This window comes from Oryzias latipes, chromosome 14, assembly GCF_002234675.1.
Source record: "Oryzias latipes chromosome 14, ASM223467v1".
Taxonomy (NCBI): Eukaryota; Metazoa; Chordata; class Actinopteri; order Beloniformes; family Adrianichthyidae; genus Oryzias; species Oryzias latipes.
This window is the reverse complement of record NC_019872.2, coordinates 26,917,389-26,936,451: the sequence shown is the minus strand read 5'-3', so window position 1 is coordinate 26,936,451 and position 19,063 is coordinate 26,917,389. Positions and strand designations below refer to the sequence as shown.

General features: G+C 40.4%; 1 long non-coding RNA gene across 1 annotated transcript; it reads left to right on the top strand.

Moving 5' to 3' along the window:
* Positions 1 to 8,696: 8,696 nt before the first annotated feature.
* Positions 8,697 to 14,731, top strand: LOC105355690. Its single transcript, XR_002874614.1, has 4 exons — positions 8,697 to 9,106; positions 9,185 to 9,282; positions 13,939 to 14,027; positions 14,115 to 14,731. It is a non-coding gene; the product is annotated as an uncharacterized LOC105355690 (long non-coding RNA).
* Positions 14,732 to 19,063: the final 4,332 nt, after the last annotated feature.

Here is a 19,063-nt window from a genome sequence, read left to right as displayed (position 1 = left end):
CCACAATGCATTGCATTTGAACACTTTGTGCAGGAATAATATATTTAAATGTATTTTCTTGGTAAACCATCAACTTCGTAAATTCGGTGACATTTATAAAACGGCGTTTCAAAAACAAAAAACCAAAGTGAGCATGGTGTCCGAATTGCTTTTAAAATCCATGGCACTGCTTAGTCCCACACTGTATTGTTTTTTAATAGGGAGGGAGTAGTGTGGGAGTTCGGTCATAGCGTATGTTTTTACCTGTAAAACAGATTTTTCTCAACCTTTTATTTTGAAATGTAAAGCTGTTTTTTAAATATCTATTTTGCTTTTTGATTCTGGTTGTTATCTTTAAAATATTGTTGCGTCAAATGATTCGATGATGTGATTTGCACCTCATGGCCACCGTAGGAATGCGATCCGATGTGGAAATCTGTGAATCGCAAACAGAAAAAAGAGGCAAAGGGAACAGGAGGCCGATCATTTCCTAATGTTTCACACATATTCACTTACAACAGCAACTGGCAACAACACAGAAATACAAAATGAGCCAACCTAAACAGTTTAAGTGGTAATAAGATATAAATGGATGGATTTTTATCGCTCCATCGATCGATGTTCAAAAGTTTCTGGTCAGTTTTGTCCACACATAGACGGCTGACTGATGGTTTAGGACTGAAAGCTAAAAATGAGGACATTCACAGATCCTACTTCCTCCTGAACCATTTTCTCCCCCCCTCTTTGAGCCTGATGAGAGCTCTTTGCTCTTCGTGTCTCTGAAAAGGTGACTGGATGCACAGAAAGGAATTCAAATCAAAGCCCTTGTGCGCCGCTCAGCCGCTTGTCCAGATGACAAAAGGCCAAATAGCAGGCTCTGCATGGAGGAGTGCCAGGCTCTCAGCTTTGTCATCTTTTCTGATTCATGTTATTTTTGTTCAGAGATCCACAGAAGCCGACGATGCCAAGACACTTCCTGAAGCGCTTTCACATTTTTAGACTTTTTTCCTCAGAGGATGAAAAGATTTAACTTTAGATTAGAAAGTGACATGAACGTCTGGAAACAAATCTAGCCACAGGGGTTGCAAGCCAGTTGCCTCTGTGCCGGTCCCAAGCCCGGATAAATAGAGAGGGTTGCGTCAGGAAGGGCATCCGGCGTAAAAATTGCCAAAATAACCATGCGAATCATCCACAACACTTTAGACATACCGGATCGGTCGAGGCCCGGGTTAACAACGACCGCCACCGATGCTGTTAACCTACAGGGTGTCGGTGGAAATTTGACTACTGTTGGTCGAAGAAAGAGGGGAGGCAGAAGGGCCCGTGGCCAGAGAGAGAAGGGAAAAGGCAGGAACATAGGTTTGAGAATAGGGACTCTTAACGTTGGCACAATGACAGGGAAAGGCAGAGAGCTGGCAGACATGATGGAGAGAAGGAAGGTAGATGTACTGTGTGTGCAGGAGACAAGGTGGAAGGGCAGCAAGGCACGTAGTATTGGAGGAGGATACAAACTGTTCTATCATGGTGTTGATAGGAAGAGAAACGGGGTAGGAGTGATTCTGAAGGGGGAGTTTGTAAACAGTGTTCTAGAGGTGAAAAGAGTCTCAGACAGGATGATGAGCCTAAAGTTAGAAATTGAAGGGGTGATGGTGAATGTAGTCAGTGGGTATGCGCCACAGGTTGGCTGTGAGTTAGAAGTGAAGGAGAGATTCTGGAGTGAGTTGGATGAGGTCATAGAGAGTATCCCCAGAGGAGAGAGAGTTGTTATTGGAGCAGACTTTAATGGACATGTTGGTGAGGGCAACAGAGGTGATGAGGAGGTGATGGGCAGGTTTGGTGTGAAGGAAAGGAATCTGGAGGGACAGATGGTGGTGGACTTTGCGAAGAGGATGGAAATGGCTGTAGTCAACACTTACTTCCAGAAGAGAGAGGAACATAGAGTGACATACAGAAGTGGAGGTAGGAGTACCCAGGTGGACTACATCCTATGTAGACGAGGTCATTTGAGAGAGGTTATTGACTGCAAAGTGGTGGTAGGAGAGAGTGTAGCCAGACAGCACCGCATGGTGGTGTGTAAGATGACTCTGGAGGCCAGGAAGAAGAAGAGAGGGAAAACAGAAAAGAAGACCAAGTGGTGGAAGCTACAGAATGAAGAAACTTGTGAGGAATTTAGGCAGAAGTTGAGGCAGGTCCTGGGTGGTCAGGATGAGCTTCCAGATGACTGGGAAACTACAGCAGAGATTATCAGGGAAACAGGTAGGAAAGTGCTAGGTGTGTCATCTGGAAAGAGGAAAGACGGTAAAGAGACTTGGTGGTGGAATGAGGAAGTACAGGAATGCGTCCAGAGGAAGAGGTTGGCTAAAAGGAAGTGGGATGTAGAAAGGACTGAGGAAGGTAGACAGGAGTACAAGGAAGCGCAGCGTAGAGTGAAGAGAGAGGTGGCAAAGGCCAAACAGAAGGCTTACGATGAGCTATATGACAGGTTAGACACAAAGGAAGGAGAGAAGGACTTGTACAGGCTAGCCAGACAGAGAGACAGAGATGGGAAGGACGTGCAACAGATAAGGGTGATTAAGGACAGAGATGGAAAGGTGCTAACAACCCAGGAGAGTGTACAGAAAAGATGGAAGGAGTATTTCGAGGAGCTGATGAACGTGGAAAATGACAGGGAAAGAAGGGAGGAAGATGTGGTTGTTGTGGAGCAGGAAGTAGCAGAGATTGGAAAGGAGGAGGTTAGGAAGGCTCTGAAAAGGATGAAGAGCGGAAAGGCCGTTGGTCCTGATGACGTACCTGTGGAGGTATGGAAGTGCCTAGGAGAGACAGCAGTGGAATTTCTAACAAGGTTGTTCAATAGGATTTTAGAGAGTGAGAAGATGCCTGAGGAATGGAGGAGAAGCGTTCTGGTTCCGATCTTTAAGAACAAGGGTGACACGCAGAACTGCAGCAACTATAGAGGAATAAAGTTGATGAGCCACACAATGAAGCTGTGGGAAAGAGTAGTGGAAGCCAGGCTTAGGAAGAAGGTGGGGATTTGTGAGCAGCAGTATGGTTTCATGCCCCGTAAGAGCACCACTGATGCCATTTTTGCTTTGAGAATGTTGATGGAAAAGTACAGAGAAGGTCAGAAGGAGCTGCATTGTGTGTTCGTAGATTTAGAGAAGGCGTATGACAGGGTGCCGAGGGAGGAGCTGTGGTACTGTATGAGGTCGTCTGGAGTGGCAGAGAAGTATGTCAGAGTAGTTCAGGACATGTATGAGAGAAGTATGACGGTGGTGAGATGTGCTGTAGGTGAGACAGAGGAGTTCAAGGTGGAGGTGGGACTACACCAAGGATCAGCTTTGAGTCCTTTTTTGTTTGCTATGCTGATGGACAGGCTGACAGACGAGGTAAGACAGGAATCTCCCTGGACAATGATGTTTGCGGATGACATTGTAATTTGCAGTGAGAGTAGAGAGCAGGTGGAGGAACAGCTAGAGAGGTGGAGGTTTGCTCTGGAAAGAAGAGGCATGAAGGTCAGTCGTAGTAAGACAGAATACATGTGTCTGAACGAGAGGGATCAAGGTAGAAGCGTTAGGTTACAGGGGGCTGAGGTGAAGAAGGTGCAGGAGTTTAAGTACTTGGGGTCAACAGTTCAGTGTGATGGGGAGTGTGGAAAAGAGGTGAAGAGGCGAGTGCAGGCAGGTTGGAGCGGGTGGAGGAAAGTGTCAGGAGTGTTGTGTGACAGAAGAGTGCCAGCAAGACTCAAAGGAAAGGTGTACAAGACAGTGGTGAGACCAGCTCTGCTCTATGGGTTAGAGACGGTAGCAGTGAGACAGAGACAAGAGGCTGAGATGGAGGTAGCGGAGATGAAGATGTTGAGGTTCTCCTTAGGAGTGACCAGGTTAGACAGGATAAGGAACGAGTACATCAGAGGGACGGCTCATGTTGCCTGTGTTAGCGACAAAGTCAGAGAAGCCAGACTGAGATGGTTTGGACATGTTCAGAGGAGGGATAGTGGATATATTGGTAGAAGGATGTTGGAGATGGAGCTGCCTGGCAGGAGGGCAAGAGGACGGCCAAAGAGGAGATACATGGATGTCTTAACAGAGGACATGAAGTTGGCTAATGTTAGGGTAGAAGATGTCCATGATAGAGTGAGGTGGAAAAGGATGATTCGCTGTGGCGACCCCTGATGGGAAAAGCCGAAAGAGAAAGAAGAAGAAGAACGTCTGGAAACAACTTCTACGCCACAACAGTCAGAAGGTTTGCATGAAGGTAGTTTTCAAAGGAAAAGATAATCAAACAACATTTTAAAAAACACTTTGTTGAAAATCACGTTTTTGGTGTTTTTAACATGTTCCTGTGGCGTTTTCTGGATAATGGAGGACATATTTAAAAAATAAAGTTAAGATAAAAAGTTAAATTTTTTGAATATTTCTTTATTTAAATCGTTGTGAATCAGGAGCAGAAGAATAAATGTTGTTTGAAAAAGCTTGTAGATGTGACGTAAAACCTACAAGCCAGGTGCTTCCTGCTCCGCTCCATTCTGATGAATCCACTTGCAGACAAAAAGATCCATGAGCGTCTTTGTTTTCCTCGTCTGAGCTGGAATCTGGATCAAACTTGTACAGCTGGATAGCTCCCACGTTGCTCTCCAACGGTAGTGTTAGGCTGGTAGTGGGAGGGGCTGTAAGGTAGTGGGAGAGTGCAAACAGATGCATGATGGGAAGTAGGGGCTGGCTCACTCCGAGCCAATGGTCCCACCCACGACTCTTCTTCTTGCACTTTTGGCTCCTCCCATCAGGGGTCTCCAAAGCGAAACAACCCTCCCTCAAGGACAAGTCGCATGGTTAACTTGGCAATGTTTTACGCCCGATGCCCTTCCTGACGCAACCCTCTCAATCCAACCGGGCTTGGGACCGGCACAGTAGCAGAGAAGGGAATAAGGAGCAGCCCGGAATCGAACCCTGGTTTCACGGACGGAAGGCACCGCAAACCAGCACGAGCTAAACCGGCCCCCAATAAACTCCTGCTGCTCTGCCGACAATTTGTCCTAAACAATAAAGCTTTTTAGATTTTGGCTAAAACTCCTAATCAAAAGACCGCTGGGAAGGCTTTGAAAATCGATTGGATCGCAGTGGGACTTTAACCTGCCTTCGTTCACGTGATGATTGTGTGCAGCATGACTGTTGAAAATGAAGAAATTTAGACAATTAGACAGTAGAATGTGTGGACGTCCTACGGGCACTTGCATATCACGTGCACACCTCGTGTGTGCAGCATTTGTGCGTGGTCAGTAGGAGCCAGTACTCGCACCTGACCAAGTGTGGCGTTACATCACCCTTATATCACAAGTGTTTGTGATTTCCATTATCCTTAGAAATACTTCACGATACATTTACTACAGGAACTACAATGGAACGCTTCATTTTCATGATGTGTCCGTCAGGGGAACTGTTAGACACACCTGCACTCCCCTTAAAATGCGGCCTCTATGCGACCCTCTTCACACCCAGAATCCTGCAGCAGCTGTACAGGTCAACCCTAATATTGGTTGATGTGACTGAGGCTTGAGGCCACGTCACACAGCCACTACGTACGTTTTGCACATATTGCATGCATGCATGATAATTGGTCATACGTGAATATATGTGGAAAAATTGAGAAAAGATGTAAAACAACACATAAATCAAAATAGAACATGAACCTTGTGTGATTATTGCGCTATTTATATGTAATTGATTAGTGATTTGTGCGTCAATCACGTCATTTTAATATGTGCGCCATATACCCGACATGGCAAATGCCGTATACGTATATAGCGCTTTTCCACCTTGTGACGGTGTAGCACCGTCAGCTGATGCTGCGTTTGCACTCACACATGCACACGCGCACCCACACACACGTGGGCATTGACGCGCACACGCGGACTCACAATCACGCCATTCATTTGCTTGACCTTACCTTTTTTTCTCCGTCCCTGTTCCTCTGCAGGTATCCCTGGGTGCACACTGGGTTGCCGACTGTTAATCCTCATGCATACACTACGCCATCATCATTAGTTTAGTCTGTTGACCTGGAAGTAGTGACCGACAGACCAGGTCATGTGACACATCTGAAGTTGTGTTTTCTTTTTAAAGAAGATTATTGGGAATTTCTTTGTAAATAACAGATGATGTTTCTTTGGATGAAACTGTTGTTTTCCATATGTTTGTTTATGTTTTTTGGAAAACAATGTAAAACTTTTTTTGTTGGACTAATGAAGAGCAACGCCCAGTAGGAGGGGCTTATGGTTTAAAAGAAGAAGTGTTACAGGAAACGGGGAGAGTTGGAGGGTGTCGTATGCTGATGTGGCATTATGTGGAGCAGTTGTTGTGCTCAGGTTCTTAAATTAAACTAGAAACTCTCACCTTGGCTCCTCTGCCTTTATTTCCATGAGGAACCCACGACACACCTTCTTCAAAGCACTTTACAGTCACAGACCCATTCACCCATGCACACACACACACATTCACACACTGGTGGCGGCTCCGCAGTGTCTTGCCTAAGGACACTTCGACACATTGGCGGGCAAGGCGGGAATTGAACCTGCAATATTACAAAGGAGGTCGAACGCCCTACCACTGTCCAACGGCCGCCCCGATTTAAAAGTTATACATCAGTGGTGTATGCGTAAAAAGTCCATTAGACATACGTGGAACGGTTGTGGAAAGCCACAAAGTTATGTATGCATCTCGCAAAAATCACACACAATTGCATATGATTTATCTAATAATTGCGTATGAACTACGTAAAATACGTGTTACACTGCATAATTCTCAACCGACCAAAATTTTTAAACAACTCAATACTGAATTCACGTAACGACCCGTCGGCAGAAAACCTCGACGGACATCTGCGCACATCGACGAACGCAAGAAACACTTATGTATGACGTATGTCACGCCTGAATCAGGAAAGACCGCCATTTCATACGTGCAACATGCAGAATTGTACGCAGGGGCTGTCTGACACTTTCTGTATTTCAGCACTCAACTGTTCACCGCTGAAATTAAAAAAAAGCTACATTTAGAACATTTTCTGACATGTTTTGGGCTGAAACATTGGTGGAAATGTCAGACGTCTTCTGATGACCTTCGAAACTAAACTGAGACTAGAGACTAAAAGAAGAAGTGAGATATTAACAGTACTGTTTTGGTTCATTTCTTCATCGCAACTGTGATTCCAAGTGAAATGTTGCATTAAATCATAGAAAAAAAAGCACGTATTTTTTGGCAAAATATTGATGTTGAACATTTAAAGTAATTCTTTCATAAAATCCACAGAAGGCAGTTCAGACGTGCTTCCCCTGGTAAATTACCCAGAATACACCTCTGACCGTCAGTTGTATTGAGTTGGAACGGCGGTTTCACTGAAGCATGCGGCTGAGATGAAGTTCCCAGCAGCCACTTCCTCTTGATCCCGCCGCGCTGCGTCACCAGCAGCTCTGCAGCCGTGATGCGCCGTGCATAATGATGGTGGCGCGGATTGATGCGAGGACCCACGCCTGCTGACGCCCGCCTGTTCGTGTCTTGCAGAACGTGTGTGTTTTCTTTTGGGAATGCAGCAGCAGCAGACATGAAAGCTGCAGCGACACAATGTCTTCAAAAGCCCTCTTTGCTCACCCCCCCCACCCCCCTTTTCCTTAAGAGTGATTACAAATGCACTGACAAACTCTAAAAGAAGTGTGTGCAGGAAATTGCGCGGCAGATTCTGATCCGCACTTATAATTTTCTGCTTGCAGCCCCCCCCCCCCCCCCCCCCCCCCCCCCCAAAGTTATTAGGATAGTACAGTATGTTCCCTTCGCTCTGCTCCGCACAGATAACAAGCAGCTGCACTCATCTGCTGACTCCTCTTCAACCAAAGCAAAGCTTATCGTTCTTAAACACACTGCCCCTGTGAAACTAATTATTGTGGGAATGCTGAGGAAGCGTTCACACTCAGCTTCCCCCAAACCCCCGAATCCGCCGCACAGCCACGCCACGGAAGCTGAACCAATCAGACTTCACTGTTTCTGCTAGTGGACAAAATGACCACGTTTGGTTTTACATTTACCCAATTACACTTGCCTTTAGACTTTGGAACTCTGATTGCTTAAATAATTGCATTTTTTATCCAAAGATGACATGTTACGTCACGTGGTGCAGTGGTTAGCGCTCTTGCCTCACAGCAGGAAGGCCCGCGGTTCAAACAGAATCACCAATGGGGGACCTTTCTGTGGATGAGTTTGTATGTTTTCTCCTCCCACTGTCCAAAAACATGCTTCATGGGTTAATCTGTCACTCTAAATTGTCCCTAGGTGTGAATGTGGGAGGGTGTGTGATTGTGGCCCTGCCACAGACTGGCGACCTGTCCAGGACGTCCCCTGCCTTCGCCCACGGGTGCCCGGGATAGGCTGCCCCGTGTCCCCGAAAGGCACAAAGCAGGTTTAGAAGGTGAATGAATAAAGAATGAATGACATGTCAGACCTGAAGAGAACTGAACGATAAATAAATGATCAAGAATAGAGGAGAGTAGATATAGATAAGAATAGAGGTTAGAACCCCAGTGCACCATACTTTCCCCAGCTTCTAACTTCTAGCAGCCTACTAAGAACTAACTGTTATTGTTATTAAGTTTAATTCAAACATATTAATAGTAAGTTGCATTCGCCTTGGTACTTATTGCACAAGGTAATAATAATCATATTAAAAGAAAATCTACATTTTTAGGACAACAATATTAATACAATATTGCATTAATCTATGCAGATGCTGCGCAAATCAGAGTCCAAACGTCTTCATATAAAGAAACTTTTTACTTTTTTTTTGCAGAAGAATCAACAATGAAATCATGTTGAACAGGCAAAGAAAGCTAAAACCCACTGGTGGCTGCTAAATAAATAAACACGGTCTATCTCTTGAGAAGCCAGTATATGATAGGGGGGGGTTAAGTGGCTGTCATGTTGTGTTTTCTGCAGCAGATGAGGAACCATGTCCAAACTGTAACCAAACCACGAGCTGCCAGGATCGTCACTCCTTCCCCTGGTCAGAGACCCTCAAAAGGTGGTCTGCAGTGCGGCGTCCTGGAAGCCTGATTTAAATCTGATGGATAATTTATGTTGTTGAGGTGAGCCACAAGTTTTCAGCAGCCACCATTAATGATTAATGCACAAACATTATTTATTAGTTTCCCTCATAAATTCAGCTGGTTGTTGGTTCGGATGGAGAGTCGGCTCAGGTCCCGCCGTCCTGTTGTCACGACAAAGTAGAGTGGTGGTTGGACAGACTGTTGCATCTCTTAAGGTAAATGACTTCTTGATTGGCCTAAGTGAATGTTTCACAGAAAAATGTAAAGTCCTTCTGTTTGGTGCAGCATCATCATTCAGTGTTAAGTATAAGGTAATTAAACCAAAACACAAAAAAGGTTATTTAAATAAACTTTTATGCAGATGATGGACTCATATGTGTCACATCTGAAGCTGCTACTTCCATCTACCATCATTAAGGTTTGTTGTCACTTTTGTTCTGCAGGGAAAAGACACAGGTGAATGGGGTTTCCCTCTGTGGCGTCTCTGGTTTCTAAAAGTGTCTGATCAGATTGTGACAGGATTTGATGGAAAGGAGAGAAAATTGATTTTTCCGACCTAACGACATTTAATTCAATTGATTTGATTTTCTTGGTGTTATTATCTGTTTAGAATTAGTGACTTTCAGAGAAAAGTGAAGACATGAAATGTCCTCCAAACCTGCTGCAACCTGCAGGTACCTCCCACAGATCTAAAAACGAGGATGACCTCCATGACCTTCAGAAAAACCATCATTTATGGGATGTCTGAGCCTTATGAACATGTATACTGTTGCCTTTCCTGCTACACCAAATCAAACTATAAAGTTTTCCTTTAAAACTCAACATTTGCGTCTTCCCCCAACGTTCGGATCGTGTGTGCAACATCAGGAAAATGATAACAGGAACGTTGAATTCTTAGGTTTCTTTGAAATTTGAACCAATAAGTTCGGACTAAACATTTATCAATGTATTGATAAATGAATAAGTGTAGTAAACAAAATATGTTTAAACACATTTGCCATTTTTGATTGCTGCAATTACAGTGTTGGTTGGTGAAATTCCGTTTTTGAATTGTCTTGCTTTTTTTAATTTTGTATCTTTCTGAGGGGGGGAACTACGGTGGCCCTGAAGTGCAAAGCATTCAACAAATCACTCGATACAAAAACATTTTTAAGATCACAACAACAATTAAAAAAAAAAAAAAAAATTTAAAAAGCAGCATTACATTTTAGAAAACAAAACAAAATTTCAGAAACCAAAACTTGAAAAACAAAAATGACAAAAAAAAAAAAAACATTTCAGAAAACAAAATTTATTTCCAGGAAAAAAAAGAAATATTAAAAAATGAAAACATTTCAGAAAAAAAAAATTCCAGAAAAAAATGAAATATTAAAAAATGAAAAACATTTCAGAAAAAAAAAAAATTCCAGAAAAAAAATGAAATATTAAAAAATGAAAAACATTTCAGAAAAAAAATGAAATATTAAAAAATGAAAAACATTTCAGAACACAATGAATTTCCAGAAAACAAAACGAAATCTTCAAAAATGAAAAACATTTCCAAACCGGAAGAGGCAGGTACTATGGGACAACGCTGATTGGATGATGATGTTTGTCAATCATTTGAACTGAAAAGTATTTTAAATGAAGCGATGACTGATTTTATCGTCCAAACAACAATGTACTATAATAATCCACGTATTTCCCATTTATATATCAAATAAAAAATGCAGCAAACTGTTAATGAACTTTAAAATTATTTTTTTAACATTTCGCCTGACACACGGTCACCCGGAAGTAGTGTGTAAGCACTTTTACTTTGAACGCTGTGCGCTAATGTCTACGGCTGCGAGGTTCACGCTGTCAATCATCTTTAGGTAAGAATCAATTCTGTGATCTTTTCTTTTGTCAGTCACATGTCTCTAAGGATGTTAATTTTAGGATGTTAAAGTACTGCTTTGAAAAGATAATTTCTTTTTATCTTGCGCATGCGCAAAAAGAACCCGATGGAGACGAACCGTCTTCACATGATAGCCGTTCCCGTTTTCGGTGACAACATGAGAGAAAAAGCTCCGAGCCAGCCTGATTCTGTGATTTATACAGTAATTACAGTAATTATATGGCATCAGTGTTGCTAAAAATCGACTTTAAGACTGAAATCAGTAAACAAGTTCTTATGGGAAATAATATTTAAGTGCATTGTATATTTTAGAACCATGCATATACACATATACTGAAACTTAAGAATGAACTTTACAGTTTATAAAATACTTAATTGAATTAACATGTGATATTTCTGCAGGTGAAGTTTCTCAAAGCGAAGTTCCAGAAAGGTTTGTGCTGCAGAAGAACAGATGGCAGCTCTACATGGGAATACAAAAAGACTAAAGTCATTCATATCATTGTGCAGTGTACAGGCAAGTCCCCATGATTTATGTGCAATGTAATCAATAAATATTATTTAACCTTAATATCTAATTTTTTTTTTTTAAATTGCAGGTCCTTTAAAAAAACGTCTTTAACCTGCTGCGTCTTTAACCTGCTGCTGATTAGTTGTAAATGATGCAGTGGGGAGTGAAAAACGAAGCACAATTCCTGGCTTTAGCGTCGGGCTGATGATCTGGAAATCACATCTATGAGGAATCGCATCAAACACTTGTACAACTCCAAACAACTTAATGTTCCTTTAAGCAAAACTCCAGTTTAAAATGTTCATGTTAGACTTGCTTCATTTAGGAGTTTTTCCATGTTTACCATTTTAGGTTTTAAAGCTTTATTAACAAAGATGATGTTTGATTTTCAAAGCTGTTGTTTAGAAATGTTTTTTTGTCAATGAAAAAACTGAATGCTGACGTGAGGATTGTAATAATGGATATGAAAATAAACAAATTTGTTTCATAGCAATGCAGTATATTTATTGAAAACTTAACATGAATACGTTATTCAGTAACAGAAACAAAGAAACAGTTGTGGATTTTCCTTTATGGGCTTCTTTGTTCCGTTTACAATCAGCATTTACTCAGCGTACCTGTCAGTCACATTCATTAGAGGAAAAAATGCATCTGGGAAAAGTCTGTTTGTGTTTAACAACTATTATCAAAAAGAGTCATGTCAGGGAAGTTTTGTCCACATTGCTGCTCACCATCACATCCAGAGGAAGATGCACAGGTAAGGGACCCCAGTTCCTGCTTGTACATGCTTGCAGCTTCCTCTGCACTGGACTCCAGCTCCATTGAAATCCCTGACAGAGATAAATTAATAAATTAAAAATCCCTGACAGAAAAACATCGGCTACCGTTCATCTTTCATTCAGGAAAAAGTTGAGTTCATCAAAATGAGGAGACAATGGGTTAAACCAGAAATTCATTAGGGAGGGGTCAAAACACCAAACTCAGAATAAAATACATTATTTCAGTCTTATAAAAAATACATTCTAAAACAATTTGGTATTCCTCCTCTGCCTGAAAGACTAAAACGTTTTTTTTTAAAGATTTATTTTACACTACAGACTTTGCCACCTTTAGTTACAAACCTGGACGTGTCTGATGATGTGCACATCCAGTCATTTACTGTCATGTTTCTGTGCACTGACACACTCTAAAGTCACAGATCTTAATAGTGTGAATAAGAAGCATTCATAAATGTTATTCTGAGACCCAGACAAATGTGCCTCCATACCTTATCAGTGGATGGCGGGACTGCATTTCCTGATGTGCGCCGTCTTTAACACCCGTTTCTTCGCAGCTGCTGCTTTAGACAGAATCCTCTCACAACATTTTGAAACATTTGTAAACCTGGTTGGTGTTGATATTTCTGTGTGCGTTCTGTCATCACATCCGCTAAATATTCAAAGATTAACGTTTATGTTAACGTTTTACCGTCCCTTTCTTTGTTTACCTGCAGAACGGACGTCATCCACACAAACTACTTCTGGGTGACCGTTCTGCTTCAGACGAAATATTCAAAAAATAATTTAAACCTTCATTATCTGTTTGCTGCATTTTTGATTTAATATGTAAATGGGAAATACGGGAATTATCATGGTACATTGTTGTTTGGACGATAAAATCCGTCGTCGCTTCATTTAAAATACTTTTCAGTTCAAATGATTGACAAACATCATCATCCAATCAGCGTTGTCCCATAGTACCTGCTTCTTCCGGTTTGGAAATGTTTTTCATTTTTGAAGATTTCGTTTTGTTTTCTGGAAATTCATTCTGTGTTCTGAAATGTTTTTCATTTTTTAATATTTCATTTTTTTTCTGAAATGTTTTTCATTTTTTAATATTTCATTTTTTTCTGAAATGTTTTTCATTTTTTAATATTTCATTTTGTTTTTCTGAAATGTTTTCATTATTTTTAATTTCATTTTGTTTTCTGGAAATTAATTTTTTTTTCTGAAATGTTTTCATTTTGTAATATTTCTTTTTTTTCTGGAAATTAATTTTGTTTTCTGAAATCTTTTTTTCTTTTTTTTCTTTTTTCTTTTTTATGTTTTGGTTTCTGAAATTTTGTTTTGTTTTCTAAAATGTAATACGCTTTTTAAATTGTTGCTGTGATCTTAAAAATGTTTTTGTATCGAGTGATTTGTTGAATGGTTTGCACTTCAGGGCCACCGTAGGGAACCTTTGTTTTTGCACAGGGACGGTTTTTACTGTTACTCTGGTTTGTCAAATGGTTTGATCTCTTGCCTCACAGTGAGAAGTCTCAGGTTTGAATCCCAGCTGCGCCCTTCCTATGTGGAGTTTGCATCTCCTCCCTGTGTATGCAGGGGTTTTCTACGGGCACTAGACTCTAAATTGTGCGTGGGTGTACATGTTAGTGTGTGTGGTTGTGTGGCCCTGCAACAGACTGAAAACCTGTTCAGGGTGTATCCACTTTTTGCCTAACAGAAGCTGATATAGGCTCCAGCAACCCCGTAAACCCAAAGGGATTCGGCAGGTACTGAAGATGGATGGATGTTGTGGGTGAGATCAGCAAGGTAAAAACTTTATTTTATATTTAAGGTTCTTCTGGACTGACTTACTTTGATTCAGAAACAAAGGTTTGATGTGTTTGTACCCAAAAGGACCGAGAGGATCAGGTCAGTAGCAGAACCTGAACAGTCAGAGGATGATTCAGCTGCCTCTGCCTGCAGAGGACGAAGTGCCGATCAGATTATTGCTTCAATCGATTCAAGGGATCAGATTTATCTGATTTATTTGTGGAAAAGAGACTTCTTACTAAACAGCACAAAGTAAGTAAATGACCCATCATTCAAAGGGGTGCAGGTGCACAACGCAGAAGCAAAAACACAAGGACAGTTCGATTAATCTGACAAAGTTTTCAGAGTGAAGAGCCGTGAAAGCCACTATTGGTCTTAAACTGCTTGCTTAGCGAACCAAAAGTCTTAAAACTGAAGTGAATGAATCCACCATCACTGAGGAACAAAGGGAAGCAGAAGTCTGCATTATTGTAGTTGGTACAAGAAAATTATTTTAGTAGAGAAATAAAAACACAAGAAAGTGCAAAGAAATAAAAAGACAAAGCAAACAAGCTTTACAAACAAATCTTTTTCAGTAGAAGACGGTTTTTCAGAGCAGTTGGTGGCACTTGGTTGAATAAGAATAAATACAGTAGAACTTTAAAAGATTACTTTAGTAGTGAAATACAGACATCTTTTGATCAATTTTCAAAGTGTGGTCTTTTAATGATGATTTTGCAGTTTTTAGCCAAAATCCCAAAACGTGTGTCGTTTTCTAGGACATAGTTCCTGCAGAGCGGCGGGAGTGTTGGCGCCATCCCCGTCTCCATTTCCAGTCGTTCATCTGTTTACATACTCTCAAGCAGGCTTACACCCCCCCCCCCCCCCCACACACACACACACCTAACATCAGCAGTGGTGAGCCAAATCAGAGCTTTTCAGCCGTACAGTTTGGATCCAGATTCCAGCTCAAAGGAGGAAAACAAAGACATTCATGGATTTATTTGTCTGATGCATCAGAATGGAGCGGAGCAGGGAGCTTGTGGCCCCGCCCACTGTGTTTTCTACGTCACACATGAGATCTTTTTTAAACAACATTTTTTTTTTGTCTGCTCCAGATTCACAACAATTTGAATATAGAAATACTCAGAAATGCAATGTTGACCTTCAGTTTTAATAAATGTATTCTACATGTTCAGAAAAATGCCACAAGAACGTATTAAAACAGCATTTACATTGGAGGGGGTCTTAAAAGAATGCACAGTTTAATAACGAAATGACATGTTCAACATGCTTTTCAAATCTTTTATTTGTGCTTCATATGCTTCCAAGGTGAGTATTTAATGCTGCATTAAAATATAAATGCAAATTACCACAGTTTTTTAAAGACTAATCATGATTAAAGTTGAATCTGACTCCAAGAAATGCCATATAAATACATTTCTGTTCCAAAATATCACCATTTTGAAATACCCGTGTTCCCCTTTCTGCTTCATTTTGGGTTTTCAGAATCTCAGAGATGATCTGCCCTGTAAATATTTAATATATATGATTTAATTAAAGGAAAATAAATATTAAAACACAAGTTCAAGTCAGATGAAATTGGACGAACATCTGAAGAGGATGAAGAGGAGGAGGAGACGAAGGTGAGTGAGGAGAGGATGCAGTGAACGGTTTGCTGTGGCGCCCCCTAAAGGGAGCAGCATAAAGGCAACAAGGAAGTCAAAATATTTAACAAGTAGAAGCACAAGTTACTGTTTTAACTGTTACTTGATATCCAGTTGATCAATTGTAAGAAAATGGAGACACAACAATCCACATGTTACGAACAATTTGTGTCTTTAATATTGTGTTAAAAATACCTGTTTTCTGTTCTATAACTTCAAAAGGAAGTATCCAAAAACAAGTTTCAAAGCAAAATAAATGACTTCATTACACTTTAGAGCAGATAAAAGCTCAGATTCAAAACAGTAACTCACAGTAATGCAGGAATTGGTATTTTGCAGTCAATTAAACCCGTGAGCCTTTGCTTTATCTCCAAAACGAGTTTACCACTTTTGATTCTATCAGCTAAAAGAGAAACTGGCTTTAAAGATGAAATCAGTTTAATGCATCCTGCAGAAAGACAAAAGGAAAAAGAGGAACATGTCTGGGGGACTCATGGACTGCAGCTCTGGACTCCAGCAGGGAGGGGCCAAATTAAAACAGGAGCTACGCCGGATTTTACTTTGTAAACTTTTTTTCCCCCTCTCTGCCAAGTTCAACAAGAGTTCAACACAAAAATGTTTTTTTGTAGATTTATATAGCTGTTTTACAGCTCATTCCTTCTCCCGCTTAATTTAAGGAAACAATTCTTCTCCTGCAAACCTGAAACGACCTCCAACAGACGTTTGCAGCCTCTTTGAAGAACAGCATCAAATGTTTATGCTGTTCTATATCAAGTTTGTTTCTATGCAGATCTGGTGGCTTTCCAGTTCCTCTGTTCTGGCTCAGGCTTTGACTGTGATGTTTTTGGCTGTGCACTAAAAAAAGTGAGGCCACAAACATATGGCTCACCGTACAGTTTCACAAAACAGGCAGAACAGAGAGCATCTGAAACTTTTTAGCTTCCCTCACAAACTCCAGTGTAACATTTACAAATTTCCTTGTTGACCCCATCTTAATAAAAAAAAACAAAATAAAAAACAAGGGGGCTTGTATGGCAAAGCCAACACAACTGGATGACATTACTTTGCTGCTTCTGGTCTCCGACCCGTGGATTCATGACGGAAATGCTTTAATACCATATCTTAACTGTACACTGTGGGAGAATATTTACCAAAAAGAATTAAGTGTCAATCTGATCCTCAACATGGATCGATTTGATCGATTTGAAATGGTTTATTTCAAGCTTTCAAAGAAAGATTAATGCACAAAACAATACAATCAGCAGTTTTACATTCATTCAAAGACGTATCAAACTTAGGATAATTAGACATTAAATCAAAAATTGCTTGAACGGAGTTTGGAAGGAAGCGAACCGATATAATCCCACCCCTGTTCTACCATTTTTATTACATTATTTATCATTAGCCAGTTCATAACCTTCTATCAGTCAGAATTAAGAATCCTTTAGTATCAATGTATCACATGACAAAGATGAATTACTTAAATATCATGTAAAAATAGACATAACTCTATTTTGGTAATCAGCATAAATGCAGATCAGTTATCTAAAATGTGTACAGATCTTTTTAAACATCAGAACACAGTGGATTAATAGTCTTCCTAAAATGTTTTAATTGTATACTCATTTTATTTGTTTTATTTTATTGAACAATTACAGAATATAACACAAAAATGCAACATTGATAACAATAAAATATAAGAATACAACACAGTTCTGAATACAGAATAAAATTGTTTTAACCTTGAGAAAATCTTAATTATTAAGAAAAAAACTATAAGTAACAGATTTTTAAAACAAGCTGGTATTCAATAATAACCGAATGAAGCAATCACAGAAGGAAATAAATAACTAAAAATAGAAAATAAAAAAAGAAATAAAAGAAGAATCAAAAACAGCGAGTAAAATGTCACTAATAAGTAAAAGCTTTTGTTCTTACTTTGCTAATGAGTGACGTCACAGACGGTCCCAGGCTATAGTCTTTTAAGGGTTAGGAAGTAGTGAGGGAATTCAGACTAAATGTAGCTGAAATAAATGAAACTTTTTAAAATATGATTATTTTTTGTCTGACCTGTCCACTGGAAACTTAGTTTTTAGTTCCTAATTAACTCTTTGTTGAGGGGGGGAACGTAAATTAAAAAGCCACGCTTGTGACGCCACGCGCATTTATTTATTTATTTTTTGAAGTAAACGTGGGACAGGTTATTACGACGGAGTTTTAGGGCCACGGTGAGGAAAAAAAATTCTGGCCAACATGACGAGATTAAAGACGTCATGTCGACTTTAATCTCGTCATGACGAGAAAAAACTCGACACAAAGTTTCGAGAAAAAACTCGTCTTGTCGAGATAAAAGTCGAAATAAAGTTTCGAGATTAAAGTCGCAATGTTGCGCGAGAGAGAAAAAAACTTGTAAATTTACGAGATTATTGTGGAAGTGAGCATCATCATGCAGAGCAGCAGGTGAACGCCGTGCAGCAGCAGAGCAGACCAACTAAACTTTGTTGAACAGGTGAGCTGAATGTTTATTGATAACGTTCCAAATGTCTGGAGGCTCATTTGATTGATTTACGATTCATTAAAGTTTTATTTATTGATGGTTGGTTTGCAGGATCACTGCAGCCCGATGAAGCCGTCATCGGGTGTCCCTGCAGCTGTTCGCTTGAATCCTTTCTTCCTCCTCCAAAGACAAGATCTCTATGTTTGTGTGATGCTTCCGTCTGAGGAGGAGAAGCACTTTTTGCCTTTTTCAACGTTGTAATGCTAATATAACAGACTATTTTCATTCATCTTTGTTTTTTAATGATCAAACGGGTCGCTTCATCTGCAGGAGGGGGCGTATGTAACACTGTTTACTTCCGCATTGGTGATCGGATGACAGGTTCATGACGTAATGTGACAGATGAACTTCAGGTTATGTGAATGATAAGGAGAATAAAGGCTGCAGCGATCCTCTACACCCAAACGTGTCTCTGAGCTCCTTATTTTCATATGAAAGTCCGCTTTACCGACACCGAACCCCGGAAAGACGGCTCCACTGACAATAATCTGATTTTGAATCGCCAAAAGGTTCAGAATCTCTTTGTTTTAAACCTATAATCCGGAAATAAAGCTTCCCAAAAAGGCTCAACATATTTCATCTTCAAGCTAGGCTCCGATAAACAGACAATTTCGGTGTTTTCTCCTTTTTAATCTATGAATTTTTTCCCGTAAATTTACGAGTTTTTGGTGGCCATAAAACTGTCGTAAACTCTTACATACACAGCCACTAGCTCACTAACATTAGCCATAACACTGAATACTCCTGAAAGACTCAGCTTCACTGCTCTCGCGCAACATTGCGACTTTAATCTCGAAACTTTATTTCGACTTTTATCTCGACACGACGAG